This window comes from Rhopalosiphum padi, chromosome 3, assembly GCF_020882245.1.
Source record: "Rhopalosiphum padi isolate XX-2018 chromosome 3, ASM2088224v1, whole genome shotgun sequence".
Taxonomy (NCBI): domain Eukaryota; kingdom Metazoa; phylum Arthropoda; class Insecta; order Hemiptera; family Aphididae; genus Rhopalosiphum; species Rhopalosiphum padi.
This window is the reverse complement of record NC_083599.1, coordinates 8451868-8468321: the sequence shown is the minus strand read 5'-3', so window position 1 is coordinate 8468321 and position 16454 is coordinate 8451868. Positions and strand designations below refer to the sequence as shown.

Below are 16454 nucleotides of genomic sequence, written 5' to 3'. Positions count from 1 at the left end.
CATTTTTTTAACTGTATATAAAACACTCAATTCTTAAGTTAGTGTCATGAAATCCAGACCATTAGATTAAGTATATGATTCTAATTTACTATTATTAACTTCTATAGATATTATGTAAGCTGATTCTTCATAAACACTATAATACATGATTTTATATGATGATTTTGACGATTATTAAAAATTCATTTTTTTAACTGTTTATAAAACACACAATTCTCATGTTAATCTCTTGTAACCAGGACCACTATATTAAGAAAATGATTCTAATTTACCATTATTAACTAGCATACATTTCATTTAAGCTGATACTTCAATAACGCTATAAAACATGATTTTATATGATAATTTTGACGAATATTAAAAATTCATTTTTTTAACTGTTTATAAAACACTCAATTCTTAAGTTAGTGTCATGAAATCCAGACCATTAGATTAAGTAAATGATTCTAATTTAAAATTATTAATTTGCATACATTTCATTTAAGCTGATGCTTCATAAACACTAAAAGACATGTTTTAATATGATTATTTTGACTCGTATTTTATATTCATATTTTTAACTGCTTATAAAATACTAAATTCTCAAGTTATTCTTTAACAATTATACATTATTAACTTACTACATTTTTTCAGATTGACGTATGTCAGATCAATCAAGGCATGCAGAAACATGAATTCACATTTCTACCACTTAAGAAAGTATTTACATCCTATGCTGAAAATGGACTAGAAGATACTGCTAATAATATTGGGTTTATGTAATGTGCGTGTAAGGGTTATTGAATATAATTGATAGTAAATTAATGACAGTGAAACAATTGAGATTCGTTAATATTCTGAATAAAATATAAGTTAACACTTTTGACTTGTAATTTTCATTCATAAGAGTTACCATTATTAACTTGTATACATTTCATTTGAGCTGATGCTTCATAAACACTATAAAACATGCATTTTTATATAATAATCTTTACGAATATTAAAAATTCATATTATTATCTGCTTATAAAACACTCAATTCTTAAGTTAGTGTCATGAAATCCAGACCATTAGATTAAGTAAATGATTCTAATTTACTATTATTAACTTCTATAGATATTATGTAAGCTGATTCTTCATAAACACTATAATACATGATTTTATATGATAATTTTGACGGTTATTAAAAATTCATTTTTTTAACTGTTTATAAAACACACAATTCTCATGTTAATCTCTTGTAACCAGGACCACTATATTAAGAAAATGATTCTAATTTACTATTATTAATTTGCATACATTTCATTTAAGCTGATACTTTAATAACACTATAAAACATGCATTTTTATATGATAATCTTTACGAATATTAAAAATTCATATTATTATCTGCTTATAAAACACTCAATTCTCAAGTTAATCTCTTGAAACCTGGACCACTATATTAAGAAAATAAATCTAATTTACTATTATTAACTTCTATAGATATTATGTAAGCTGATTCTTCATAAACACTATAAAACATGATTTTGTATAATAATTTTGACGAATATTAAAAATTCATTTTTTTAACTGTTTATAAAACACACAATTCTCAAGTTAATCTCTTGAAACCTGGACCACTATATTAAGAAAATGATTCTAATTTAAAATTATTAATTTGCATACATTTCATTTAAGCTGATGCTTCATAAACACTAAAAGACATGTTTTAATATGATTATTTTGACACGTATTTTATATTCATATTTTTAACTGCTTATAAAATACTAAATTCTCAAGTTATTCTTTAACAATTATACATTATTAACTTACTACATTTTTTCAGATTGACGTATGTCAGATCAATCAAGGCATGCAGAAACATGAATTCACATTTCTACCACTTAAGAAAGTATTTACATCCTATGCTGAAAATGGACTAGAAGATACTGCTAATAATATTGGGTTTATGTAATGTGCGTGTAAGGGTTATTGAATATAATTGATAGTAAATTAATGACAGTGAAACAATTGAGATTCGTTAATAATCTGAATAAAATATTAGTTAACACTTTTGACTTGTAATTTTCATTCATAAGAGTTACCATTATTAACTTGTATACATTTCATTTGAGCTGATGCTTCATAAACACTATAAAACATGCATTTTTATATAATAATCTTTACGAATATTAAAAATTCATATTATTATCTGCTTATAAAACACTCAATTCTTAAGTTAGTGTCATGAAATCCAGACCATTAGATTAAGTAAATGATTCTAATTTACTATTATTAACTTCTATAGATATTATGTAAGCTGATTCTTCATAAACACTATAATACATGATTTTATATGATAATTTTGACGGTTATTAAAAATTCATTTTTTTAACTGTTTATAAAACACACAATTCTCATGTTAATCTCTTGTAACCAGGACCACTATATTAAGAAAATGATTCTAATTTACTATTATTAATTTGCATACATTTCATTTAAGCTGATACTTTAATAACACTATAAAACATGCATTTTTATATGATAATCTTTACGAATATTAAAAATTCATATTATTATCTGCTTATAAAACACTCAATTCTCAAGTTAATCTCTTGAAACCTGGACCACTATATTAAGAAAATAAATCTAATTTACTATTATTAACTTCTATAGATATTATGTAAGCTGATTCTTCATAAACACTATAAAACATGATTTTGTATAATAATTTTGACGAATATTAAAAATTCATTTTTTTAACTGTTTATAAAACACACAATTCTCAAGTTAATCTCTTGAAACCTGGACCACTATATTAAGAAAATGATTCTAATTTAAAATTATTAATTTGCATACATTTCATTTAAGCTGATGCTTCATAAACACTAAAAGACATGTTTTAATATGATTATTTTGACACGTATTTTATATTCATATTTTTAACTGCTTATAAAATACTAAATTCTCAAGTTATTCTTTAACAATTATACATTATTAACTTACTACATTTTTTCAGATTGACGTATGTCAGATCAATCAAGGCATGCAGAAACATGAATTCACATTTCTACCACTTAAGAAAGTATTTACATCCTATGCTGAAAATGGACTAGAAGATACTGCTAATAATATTGGGTTTATGTAATGTGCGTGTAAGGGTTATTGAATATAATTGATAGTAAATTAATGACAGTGAAACAATTGAGATTCGTTAATAATCTGAATAAAATATTAGTTAACACTTTTGACTTGTAATTTTCATTCATAAGAGTTACCATTATTAACTTGTATACATTTCATTTGAGCTGATGCTTCATAAACACTATAAAACATGCATTTTTATATAATAATCTTTACGAATATTAAAAATTCATATTATTATCTGCTTATAAAACACTCAATTCTTAAGTTAGTGTCATGAAATCCAGACCATTAGATTAAGTAAATGATTCTAATTTACTATTATTAACTTCTATAGATATTATGTAAGCTGATGCTTCATAAACACTATAAAACATGATTTTGTATGATAATTTTGACGAATATTAAAAATTCATTTTTTTAACTGTTTATAAAACACACAATTCTCAAGTTAATCTCTTGAAACCTGGACCACTATATTAAGAAAATGATTCTAATTTAAAATTATTAATTTGCATACATTTCATTTAAGCTGATGCTTCATAAACACTATAAAACATTATTTTATATGATAATCTTTACGAATATTAAAAATTCAAATTATTATCTGCTTATAAAACACTCAATTCTTAAGTTAGTGTCATGAAATCCAGACCATTATATTAAGTAAATGATTCTTTTTTACTATTATTAACGTCTATAGATATTATGTTAGCTGATTCTTCATAAATACTAAAAAACATGTTTTTATATAATAAGTTTGAGAAATATTATGAATTCCTATTTTAATCTGCTTATAAACAGACAAATATTAAATGTATACACCAACAGAGAGCGTGAGCGTCGCCGTAGTAGGGACGACATCCGTCGGCCGAATCGCCTCAGAAAGAAACTAGATAGTTGTGTGGCGTTCACCGTACTGCTGTGTATCGTAACGGGTCGTTGTTTTTACTTAGATTTTGAGTCTACTCGTTATTTATTAATTAAGATTTTTGATATTATAAACGAATTGTTCATATTTTATGCCCGAAGTTAACACAAGTAACTGTCTTGATCCTTTACTACTAGATCAAGAAAATGATTCTAATTTATAATTTTTAACTTTTATTTTTTTCATTTTACCTGATATTTTTACTTCATAAAAACTATAAAATATGATTTTATAAGTTAATTTTGACGAATAATACAACTTAACATTTTTTCGTATTGAAAAGGAGCGATTTTCAGTTGTTGTACAAATGTATTCTTTAGTTACACTCATAATACATTTGAATTCCTTCTACAAAACATTCTGGTACATGTGTACTATCTTTTATGGCTTATCATAATTATTATTTATTATCATCTGTTATCTATGTTTTGCAGTTCTACATTCGTTTTTGTATTTAAGTTTCAATTGTAAATTCCTTTCATGTATTTTGTATAAAAATGAAGTTTGTCTGTTAGTTTATGTTTTGATAGTTTCCACTTCTGAATTACTCAGTGTTGTCCACGTACTAGTTGTTATATAAAAATTGTCGTTCTCCTTATGGTATCTAGTAGTGACGTTTTGTCCTCCAACCATTATACAGATTTAACTTACTATTTTTTTTTAGATGGCTGTACACCAGATATACTCAGGACATATTGATACATGAATTACCATTTCTACCACATGGGAAAGTTTCAACATCCTACGTTGAAAATGGACTGGACGATCCTGATAATAATAATAGTTTTATGCATAGTACGAGTAATGAATATTGAATATAATTGATAGTCAATTAATAGTAGTGTAACAAAAAGTTAGTGTCATGAAATCCAGACCATTAGATTAAGTATATGATTCTTATTTATCATTACCAATTTCCATATATATCATATAAGCTGATACTTCATAAACACTATAAAACATGTTTTTATATGATTATTTTGACTCGTATTTTATATTCATATTTTTAACTGCTTATAAAACAGTGAATTCTGAAGTTAGTGTCATGAAAGTCAGACCATTAGATTAAGAAAATTATTCTAATTTACCATTATTAACTAGCATACATTTCATTTAAGCTGATACTTCAATAACGCTATAAAACATGATTTTATATGATAATTTTGACGAATATTAAAAATTCATTTTTTTAACTGTATATAAAACACTCAATTCTTAAGTTAGTGTCATGAAATCCAGACCATTAGATTAAGTATATGATTCTAATTTACTATTATTAACTTCTATAGATATTATGTAAGCTGATTCTTCATAAACACTATAATACATGATTTTATATGATGATTTTGACGATTATTAAAAATTCATTTTTTTAACTGTTTATAAAACACACAATTCTCATGTTAATCTCTTGTAACCAGGACCACTATATTAAGTAAATGATTCTAATTTAAAATTATTAATTTGCATACATTTCATTTAAGCTGATGCTTCATAAACACTAAAAGACATGTTTTAATATGATTATTTTGACTCGTATTTTATATTCATATTTTTAACTGCTTATAAAATACTAAATTCTCAAGTTATTCTTTAACAATTATACATTATTAACTTACTACATTTTTTCAGATTGACGTATGTCAGATCAATCAAGGCATGCAGAAACATGAATTCACATTTCTACCACTTAAGAAAGTATTTACATCCTATGCTGAAAATGGACTAGAAGATACTGCTAATAATATTGGGTTTATGTAATGTGCGTGTAAGGGTTATTGAATATAATTGATAGTAAATTAATGACAGTGAAACAATTGAGATTCGTTAATATTCTGAATAAAATATAAGTTAACACTTTTGACTTGTAATTTTCATTCATAAGAGTTACCATTATTAACTTGTATACATTTCATTTGAGCTGATGCTTCATAAACACTATAAAACATGCATTTTTATATAATAATCTTTACGAATATTAAAAATTCATATTATTATCTGCTTATAAAACACTCAATTCTTAAGTTAGTGTCATGAAATCCAGACCATTAGATTAAGTAAATGATTCTAATTTACTATTATTAACTTCTATAGATATTATGTAAGCTGATTCTTCATAAACACTATAATACATGATTTTATATGATAATTTTGACGGTTATTAAAAATTCATTTTTTTAACTGTTTATAAAACACACAATTCTCATGTTAATCTCTTGTAACCAGGACCACTATATTAAGAAAATGATTCTAATTTACTATTATTAATTTGCATACATTTCATTTAAGCTGATACTTTAATAACACTATAAAACATGCATTTTTATATGATAATCTTTACGAATATTAAAAATTCATATTATTATCTGCTTATAAAACACTCAATTCTCAAGTTAATCTCTTGAAACCTGGACCACTATATTAAGAAAATAAATCTAATTTACTATTATTAACTTCTATAGATATTATGTAAGCTGATTCTTCATAAACACTATAAAACATGATTTTGTATAATAATTTTGACGAATATTAAAAATTCATTTTTTTAACTGTTTATAAAACACACAATTCTCAAGTTAATCTCTTGAAACCTGGACCACTATATTAAGAAAATGATTCTAATTTAAAATTATTAATTTGCATACATTTCATTTAAGCTGATGCTTCATAAACACTAAAAGACATGTTTTAATATGATTATTTTGACACGTATTTTATATTCATATTTTTAACTGCTTATAATATACTAAATTCTCAAGTTATTCTTTAACAATTATACATTATTAACTTACTACATTTTTTCAGATTGACGTATGTCAGATCAATCAAGGCATGCAGAAACATGAATTCACATTTCTACCACTTAAGAAAGTATTTACATCCTATGCTGAAAATGGACTAGAAGATACTGCTAATAATATTGGGTTTATGTAATGTGCGTGTAAGGGTTATTGAATATAATTGATAGTAAATTAATGACAGTGAAACAATTGAGATTCGTTAATAATCTGAATAAAATATTAGTTAACACTTTTGACTTGTAATTTTCATTCATAAGAGTTACCATTATTAACTTGTATACATTTCATTTGAGCTGATGCTTCATAAACACTATAAAACATGCATTTTTATATAATAATCTTTACGAATATTAAAAATTCATATTATTATCTGCTTATAAAACACTCAATTCTTAAGTTAGTGTCATGAAATCCAGACCATTAGATTAAGTAAATGATTCTAATTTACTATTATTAACTTCTATAGATATTATGTAAGCTGATTCTTCATAAACACTATAATACATGATTTTATATGATAATTTTGACGGTTATTAAAAATTCATTTTTTTAACTGTTTATAAAACACACAATTCTCATGTTAATCTCTTGTAACCAGGACCACTATATTAAGAAAATGATTCTAATTTACTATTATTAATTTGCATACATTTCATTTAAGCTGATACTTTAATAACACTATAAAACATGCATTTTTATATGATAATCTTTACGAATATTAAAAATTCATATTATTATCTGCTTATAAAACACTCAATTCTCAAGTTAATCTCTTGAAACCTGGACCACTATATTAAGAAAATAAATCTAATTTACTATTATTAACTTCTATAGATATTATGTAAGCTGATTCTTCATAAACACTATAAAACATGATTTTGTATAATAATTTTGACGAATATTAAAAATTCATTTTTTTAACTGTTTATAAAACACACAATTCTCAAGTTAATCTCTTGAAACCTGGACCACTATATTAAGAAAATGATTCTAATTTAAAATTATTAATTTGCATACATTTCATTTAAGCTGATGCTTCATAAACACTAAAAGACATGTTTTAATATGATTATTTTGACACGTATTTTATATTCATATTTTTAACTGCTTATAAAATACTAAATTCTCAAGTTATTCTTTAACAATTATACATTATTAACTTACTACATTTTTTCAGATTGACGTATGTCAGATCAATCAAGGCATGCAGAAACATGAATTCACATTTCTACCACTTAAGAAAGTATTTACATCCTATGCTGAAAATGGACTAGAAGATACTGCTAATAATATTGGGTTTATGTAATGTGCGTGTAAGGGTTATTGAATATAATTGATAGTAAATTAATGACAGTGAAACAATTGAGATTCGTTAATAATCTGAATAAAATATTAGTTAACACTTTTGACTTGTAATTTTCATTCATAAGAGTTACCATTATTAACTTGTATACATTTCATTTGAGCTGATGCTTCATAAACACTATAAAACATGCATTTTTATATAATAATCTTTACGAATATTAAAAATTCATATTATTATCTGCTTATAAAACACTCAATTCTTAAGTTAGTGTCATGAAATCCAGACCATTAGATTAAGTAAATGATTCTAATTTACTATTATTAACTTCTATAGATATTATGTAAGCTGATGCTTCATAAACACTATAAAACATGATTTTGTATGATAATTTTGACGAATATTAAAAATTCATTTTTTTAACTGTTTATAAAACACACAATTCTCAAGTTAATCTCTTGAAACCTGGACCACTATATTAAGAAAATGATTCTAATTTAAAATTATTAATTTGCATACATTTCATTTAAGCTGATGCTTCATAAACACTATAAAACATTATTTTATATGATAATCTTTACGAATATTAAAAATTCAAATTATTATCTGCTTATAAAACACTCAATTCTTAAGTTAGTGTCATGAAATCCAGACCATTATATTAAGTAAATGATTCTTTTTTACTATTATTAACGTCTATAGATATTATGTTAGCTGATTCTTCATAAATACTAAAAAACATGTTTTTATATAATAAGTTTGAGAAATATTATGAATTCCTATTTTAATCTGCTTATAAACAGACAAATATTAAATGTATACACCAACAGAGAGCGTGAGCGTCGCCGTAGTAGGGACGACATCCGTCGGCCGAATCGCCTCAGAAAGAAACTAGATAGTTGTGTGGCGTTCACCGTACTGCTGTGTATCGTAACGGGTCGTTGTTTTTACTTAGATTTTGAGTCTACTCGTTATTTATTAATTAAGATTTTTGATATTATAAACGAATTGTTCATATTTTATGCCCGAAGTTAACACAAGTAACTGTCTTGATCCTTGACTACTAGATCAAGAAAATGATTCTAATTTATAATTTTTAACTTTTATTTTTTTCATTTTACCTGATATTTTTACTTCATAAAAACTATAAAATATGATTTTATAAGTTAATTTTGACGAATAATACAACTTAACATTTTTTCGTATTGAAAAGGAGCGATTTTCAGTTGTTGTACAAATGTATTCTTTAGTTACACTCATAATACATTTGAATTCCTTCTACAAAACATTCTGGTACATGTGTACTATCTTTTATGGCTTATCATAATTATTATTTATTATCATCTGTTATCTATGTTTTGCAGTTCTACATTCGTTTTTGTATTTAAGTTTCAATTGTAAATTCCTTTCATGTATTTTGTATAAAAATGAAGTTTGTCTGTTAGTTTATGTTTTGATAGTTTCCACTTCTGAATTACTCAGTGTTGTCCACGTACTAGTTGTTATATAAAAATTGTCGTTCTCCTTATGGTATCTAGTAGTGACGTTTTGTCCTCCAACCATTATACAGATTTAACTTACTATTTTTTTTTAGATGGCTGTACACCAGATATACTCAGGACATATTGATACATGAATTACCATTTCTACCACATGGGAAAGTTTCAACATCCTACGTTGAAAATGGACTGGACGATCCTGATAATAATAATAGTTTTATGCATAGTACGAGTAATGAATATTGAATATAATTGATAGTCAATTAATAGTAGTGTAACAAAAAGTTAGTGTCATGAAATCCAGACCATTAGATTAAGTATATGATTCTTATTTATCATTACCAATTTCCATATATATCATATAAGCTGATACTTCATAAACACTATAAAACATGTTTTTATATGATTATTTTGACTCGTATTTTATATTCATATTTTTAACTGCTTATAAAACAGTGAATTCTGAAGTTAGTGTCATGAAAGTCAGACCATTAGATTAAGAAAATTATTCTAATTTACCATTATTAACTAGCATACATTTCATTTAAGCTGATACTTCAATAACGCTATAAAACATGATTTTATATAATAATCTTTACGAATATTAAAAATTCATATTATTATCTGCTTATAAAACACTCAATTCTTAAGTTAGTGTCATGAAATCCAGACCATTAGATTAAGTAAATGATTCTAATTTACTATTATTAACTTCTATAGATATTATGTAAGCTGATTCTTCATAAACACTATAATACATGATTTTATATGATAATTTTGACGGTTATTAAAAATTCATTTTTTTAACTGTTTATAAAACACACAATTCTCATGTTAATCTCTTGTAACCAGGACCACTATATTAAGAAAATGATTCTAATTTACTATTATTAATTTGCATACATTTCATTTAAGCTGATACTTTAATAACACTATAAAACATGCATTTTTATATGATAATCTTTACGAATATTAAAAATTCATATTATTATCTGCTTATAAAACACTCAATTCTCAAGTTAATCTCTTGAAACCTGGACCACTATATTAAGAAAATAAATCTAATTTACTATTATTAACTTCTATAGATATTATGTAAGCTGATTCTTCATAAACACTATAAAACATGATTTTGTATAATAATTTTGACGAATATTAAAAATTCATTTTTTTAACTGTTTATAAAACACACAATTCTCAAGTTAATCTCTTGAAACCTGGACCACTATATTAAGAAAATGATTCTAATTTAAAATTATTAATTTGCATACATTTCATTTAAGCTGATGCTTCATAAACACTAAAAGACATGTTTTAATATGATTATTTTGACACGTATTTTATATTCATATTTTTAACTGCTTATAAAATACTAAATTCTCAAGTTATTCTTTAACAATTATACATTATTAACTTACTACATTTTTTCAGATTGACGTATGTCAGATCAATCAAGGCATGCAGAAACATGAATTCACATTTCTACCACTTAAGAAAGTATTTACATCCTATGCTGAAAATGGACTAGAAGATACTGCTAATAATATTGGGTTTATGTAATGTGCGTGTAAGGGTTATTGAATATAATTGATAGTAAATTAATGACAGTGAAACAATTGAGATTCGTTAATAATCTGAATAAAATATTAGTTAACACTTTTGACTTGTAATTTTCATTCATAAGAGTTACCATTATTAACTTGTATACATTTCATTTGAGCTGATGCTTCATAAACACTATAAAACATGCATTTTTATATAATAATCTTTACGAATATTAAAAATTCATATTATTATCTGCTTATAAAACACTCAATTCTTAAGTTAGTGTCATGAAATCCAGACCATTAGATTAAGTAAATGATTCTAATTTACTATTATTAACTTCTATAGATATTATGTAAGCTGATGCTTCATAAACACTATAAAACATGATTTTGTATGATAATTTTGACGAATATTAAAAATTCATTTTTTTAACTGTTTATAAAACACACAATTCTCAAGTTAATCTCTTGAAACCTGGACCACTATATTAAGAAAATGATTCTAATTTAAAATTATTAATTTGCATACATTTCATTTAAGCTGATGCTTCATAAACACTATAAAACATTATTTTATATGATAATCTTTACGAATATTAAAAATTCAAATTATTATCTGCTTATAAAACACTCAATTCTTAAGTTAGTGTCATGAAATCCAGACCATTATATTAAGTAAATGATTCTTTTTTACTATTATTAACGTCTATAGATATTATGTTAGCTGATTCTTCATAAATACTAAAAAACATGTTTTTATATAATAAGTTTGAGAAATATTATGAATTCCTATTTTAATCTGCTTATAAACAGACAAATATTAAATGTATACACCAACAGAGAGCGTGAGCGTCGCCGTAGTAGGGACGACATCCGTCGGCCGAATCGCCTCAGAAAGAAACTAGATAGTTGTGTGGCGTTCACCGTACTGCTGTGTATCGTAACGGGTCGTTGTTTTTACTTAGATTTTGAGTCTACTCGTTATTTATTAATTAAGATTTTTGATATTATAAACGAATTGTTCATATTTTATGCCCGAAGTTAACACAAGTAACTGTCTTGATCCTTGACTACTAGATCAAGAAAATGATTCTAATTTATAATTTTTAACTTTTATTTTTTTCATTTTACCTGATATTTTTACTTCATAAAAACTATAAAATATGATTTTATAAGTTAATTTTGACGAATAATACAACTTAACATTTTTTCGTATTGAAAAGGAGCGATTTTCAGTTGTTGTACAAATGTATTCTTTAGTTACACTCATAATACATTTGAATTCCTTCTACAAAACATTCTGGTACATGTGTACTATCTTTTATGGCTTATCATAATTATTATTTATTATCATCTGTTATCTATGTTTTGCAGTTCTACATTCGTTTTTGTATTTAAGTTTCAATTGTAAATTCCTTTCATGTATTTTGTATAAAAATGAAGTTTGTCTGTTAGTTTATGTTTTGATAGTTTCCACTTCTGAATTACTCAGTGTTGTCCACGTACTAGTTGTTATATAAAAATTGTCGTTCTCCTTATGGTATCTAGTAGTGACGTTTTGTCCTCCAACCATTATACAGATTTAACTTACTATTTTTTTTTAGATGGCTGTACACCAGATATACTCAGGACATATTGATACATGAATTACCATTTCTACCACATGGGAAAGTTTCAACATCCTACGTTGAAAATGGACTGGACGATCCTGATAATAATAATAGTTTTATGCATAGTACGAGTAATGAATATTGAATATAATTGATAGTCAATTAATAGTAGTGTAACAAAAAGTTAGTGTCATGAAATCCAGACCATTAGATTAAGTATATGATTCTTATTTATCATTACCAATTTCCATATATATCATATAAGCTGATACTTCATAAACACTATAAAACATGTTTTTATATGATTATTTTGACTCGTATTTTATATTCATATTTTTAACTGCTTATAAAACAGTGAATTCTGAAGTTAGTGTCATGAAAGTCAGACCATTAGATTAAGAAAATTATTCTAATTTACCATTATTAACTAGCATACATTTCATTTAAGCTGATACTTCAATAACGCTATAAAACATGATTTTATATAATAATCTTTACGAATATTAAAAATTCATATTATTATCTGCTTATAAAACACTCAATTCTTAAGTTAGTGTCATGAAATCCAGACCATTAGATTAAGTAAATGATTCTAATTTACTATTATTAACTTCTATAGATATTATGTAAGCTGATTCTTCATAAACACTATAATACATGATTTTATATGATAATTTTGACGGTTATTAAAAATTCATTTTTTTAACTGTTTATAAAACACACAATTCTCATGTTAATCTCTTGTAACCAGGACCACTATATTAAGAAAATGATTCTAATTTAAAATTATTAATTTGCATACATTTCATTTAAGCTGATGCTTCATAAACACTAAAAGACATGTTTTAATATGATTATTTTGACTCTTATTTTATATTCATATTTTTAACTGCTTATAAAATACTAAATTCTCAAGTTATTCTTTAACAATTATACATTATTAACTTACTACATTTTTTCAGATTGACGTATGTCAAATCACTCAAGGCATGCAGAAACATGAATTCACATTTCTACCACTTAAGAAAGTATCAACATCCTATGCTGAAAATGGACTAGAAGATACTGCTAATAATATTGGGTTTATGTAATGTGCGTGTAAGGGTTATTGAATATAATTGATAGTAAATTAATGGCAGTGAAACAATTGAGATTCGTTAATAATCTGAATAAAATTTTAGTTAACACCTTTGACTTGTAATTTTCATTCATAAGAGTTACCATTATTAACTTGTATACATTTCATTTGAGCTGATGTTTCATAAACACTATAAAACATCCATTTTTATATGATAATCTTTACGAATATTAAAAATTCATATTATTATCTGCTTATAAAACACTCAATTCTTAAGTTAGTGTCATGAAATCCAGACCATTAGATTAAGTAAATGATTCTAATTTACTATTATTAACTTCTATAGATATTATGTAAGCTGATTCTTCATAAACACTATAATACATGATTTTATATGATAATTTTGACGGTTATTAAAAATTCATTTTTTTAACTGTTTATAAAACACACAATTCTCATGTTAATCTCTTGTAACCAGGACCACTATATTAAGAAAATGATTCTAATTTACTATTATTAATTTGCATACATTTCATTTAAGCTGATGCTTCATAAACACTATAAAACATTATTTTATATGATAATCTTTACGAATATTAAAAATTCAAATTATTATCTGCTTATAAAACACTCAATTCTTAAGTTAGTGTCATGAAATCCAGACCATTATATTAAGTAAATGATTCTTTTTTACTATTATTAACGTCTATAGATATTATGTTAGCTGATTCTTCATAAATACTAAAAAACATGTTTTTATATAATAAGTTTGAGAAATATTATGAATTCCTATTTTAATCTGCTTATAAACAGACAAATATTAAATGTATACACCAACAGAGAGCGTGAGCGTCGCCGTAGTAGGGACGACATCCGTCGGCCGAATCGCCTCAGAATGAAACTAGATAGTTGTGTGGCGTTCACCGTACTGCTGTGTATCGTAACGGGTCGTTGTTTTTACTTAGATTTTGAGTCTACTCGTTATTTATTAATTAAGATTTTTGATATTATAAACGAATTGTTCATATTTTATGCCCGAAGTTAACACAAGTAACTGTCTTGATCCTTGACTACTAGATCAAGAAAATGATTCTAATTTATAATTTTTAACTTTTATTTTTTTCATTTTACCTGATATTTTTACTTCATAAAAACTATAAAATATGATTTTATAAGTTAATTTTGACGAATAATACAACTTAACATTTTTTCGTATTGAAAAGGAGCGATTTTCAGTTGTTGTACAAATGTATTCTTTAGTTACACTCATAATACATTTGAATTCCTTCTACAAAACATTCTGGTACATGTGTACTATCTTTTATGGCTTATCATAATTATTATTTATTATCATCTGTTATCTATGTTTTGCAGTTCTACATTCGTTTTTGTATTTAAGTTTCAATTGTAAATTCCTTTCATGTATTTTGTATAAAAATGAAGTTTGTCTGTTAGTTTATGTTTTGATAGTTTCCACTTCTGAATTACTCAGTGTTGTCCACGTACTAGTTGTTATATAAAAATTGTCGTTCTCCTTATGGTATCTAGTAGTGACGTTTTGTCCTCCAACCATTATACAGATTTAACTTACTATTTTTTTTTAGATGGCTGTACACCAGATATACTCAGGACATATTGATACATGAATTACCATTTCTACCACATGGGAAAGTTTCAACATCCTACGTTGAAAATGGACTGGACGATCCTGATAATAATAATAGTTTTATGCATAGTACGAGTAATGAATATTGAATATAATTGATAGTCAATTAATAGTAGTGTAACAAAAAGTTAGTGTCATGAAATCCAGACCATTAGATTAAGTATATGATTCTTATTTATCATTACCAATTTCCATATATATCATATAAGCTGATACTTCATAAACACTATAAAACATGTTTTTATATGATTATTTTGACTCGTATTTTATATTCATATTTTTAACTGCTTATAAAACAGTGAATTCTGAAGTTAGTGTCATGAAAGTCAGACCATTAGATTAAGAAAATTATTCTTATTTACAATTATTAACTAGCATACATTTCATTTAAGCTGATACTTCAATAACGCTATAAAACATGATTTTATATGATAATTTTGACGAATATTAAAAATTCATTTTTTTAACTGTTTATAAAACACTCAATTCTTAAGTTAGTGTCATGAAATCCAGACCATTAGATTAAGTAAATGATTCTAATTTACTATTATTAACTTCTATAGATATTATGTAAGCTGATTCTTCATAAACACTATAATACATGATTTTATATGATGATTTTGACGATTATTAAAAATTCATTTTTTTAACTGTTTATGAAACACACAATTCTCATGTTAATCTCTTGAAACCAGGACCACTATATTAAGAAAATGATTCTAATTTACCATTATTAACTTCTATAGATATTATGTAAGCTGATTCTTCATAAACACTATAAAACATGATTTTGTATGATAATTTTGACGAATATTAAAAATTCATTTTTTTAACTGTTTATAAAACACACAATTCTCAAGTTAATCTCTTGAAACCTGGACCACTATATTAAGAAAATGATTCTAATTTAAAATT

At 24.8% G+C, this 16454-nt stretch overlaps 2 long non-coding RNA genes across 3 annotated transcripts in view; both read left to right on the top strand.

Annotated features, from left to right (window-relative positions):
* The window catches only part of LOC132924594 (uncharacterized), a 231217-nt gene that overhangs the window by 32462 nt on the left and 182301 nt on the right, over positions 1 to 16454 (top strand). The window lies entirely within an intron of this gene.
* Positions 4324 to 7007, top strand: LOC132927489 (uncharacterized). The gene is made up of 3 exons (XR_009661741.1): positions 4324 to 4830; positions 5668 to 5797; positions 6841 to 7007. It is a non-coding gene; the product is annotated as an uncharacterized LOC132927489 (long non-coding RNA).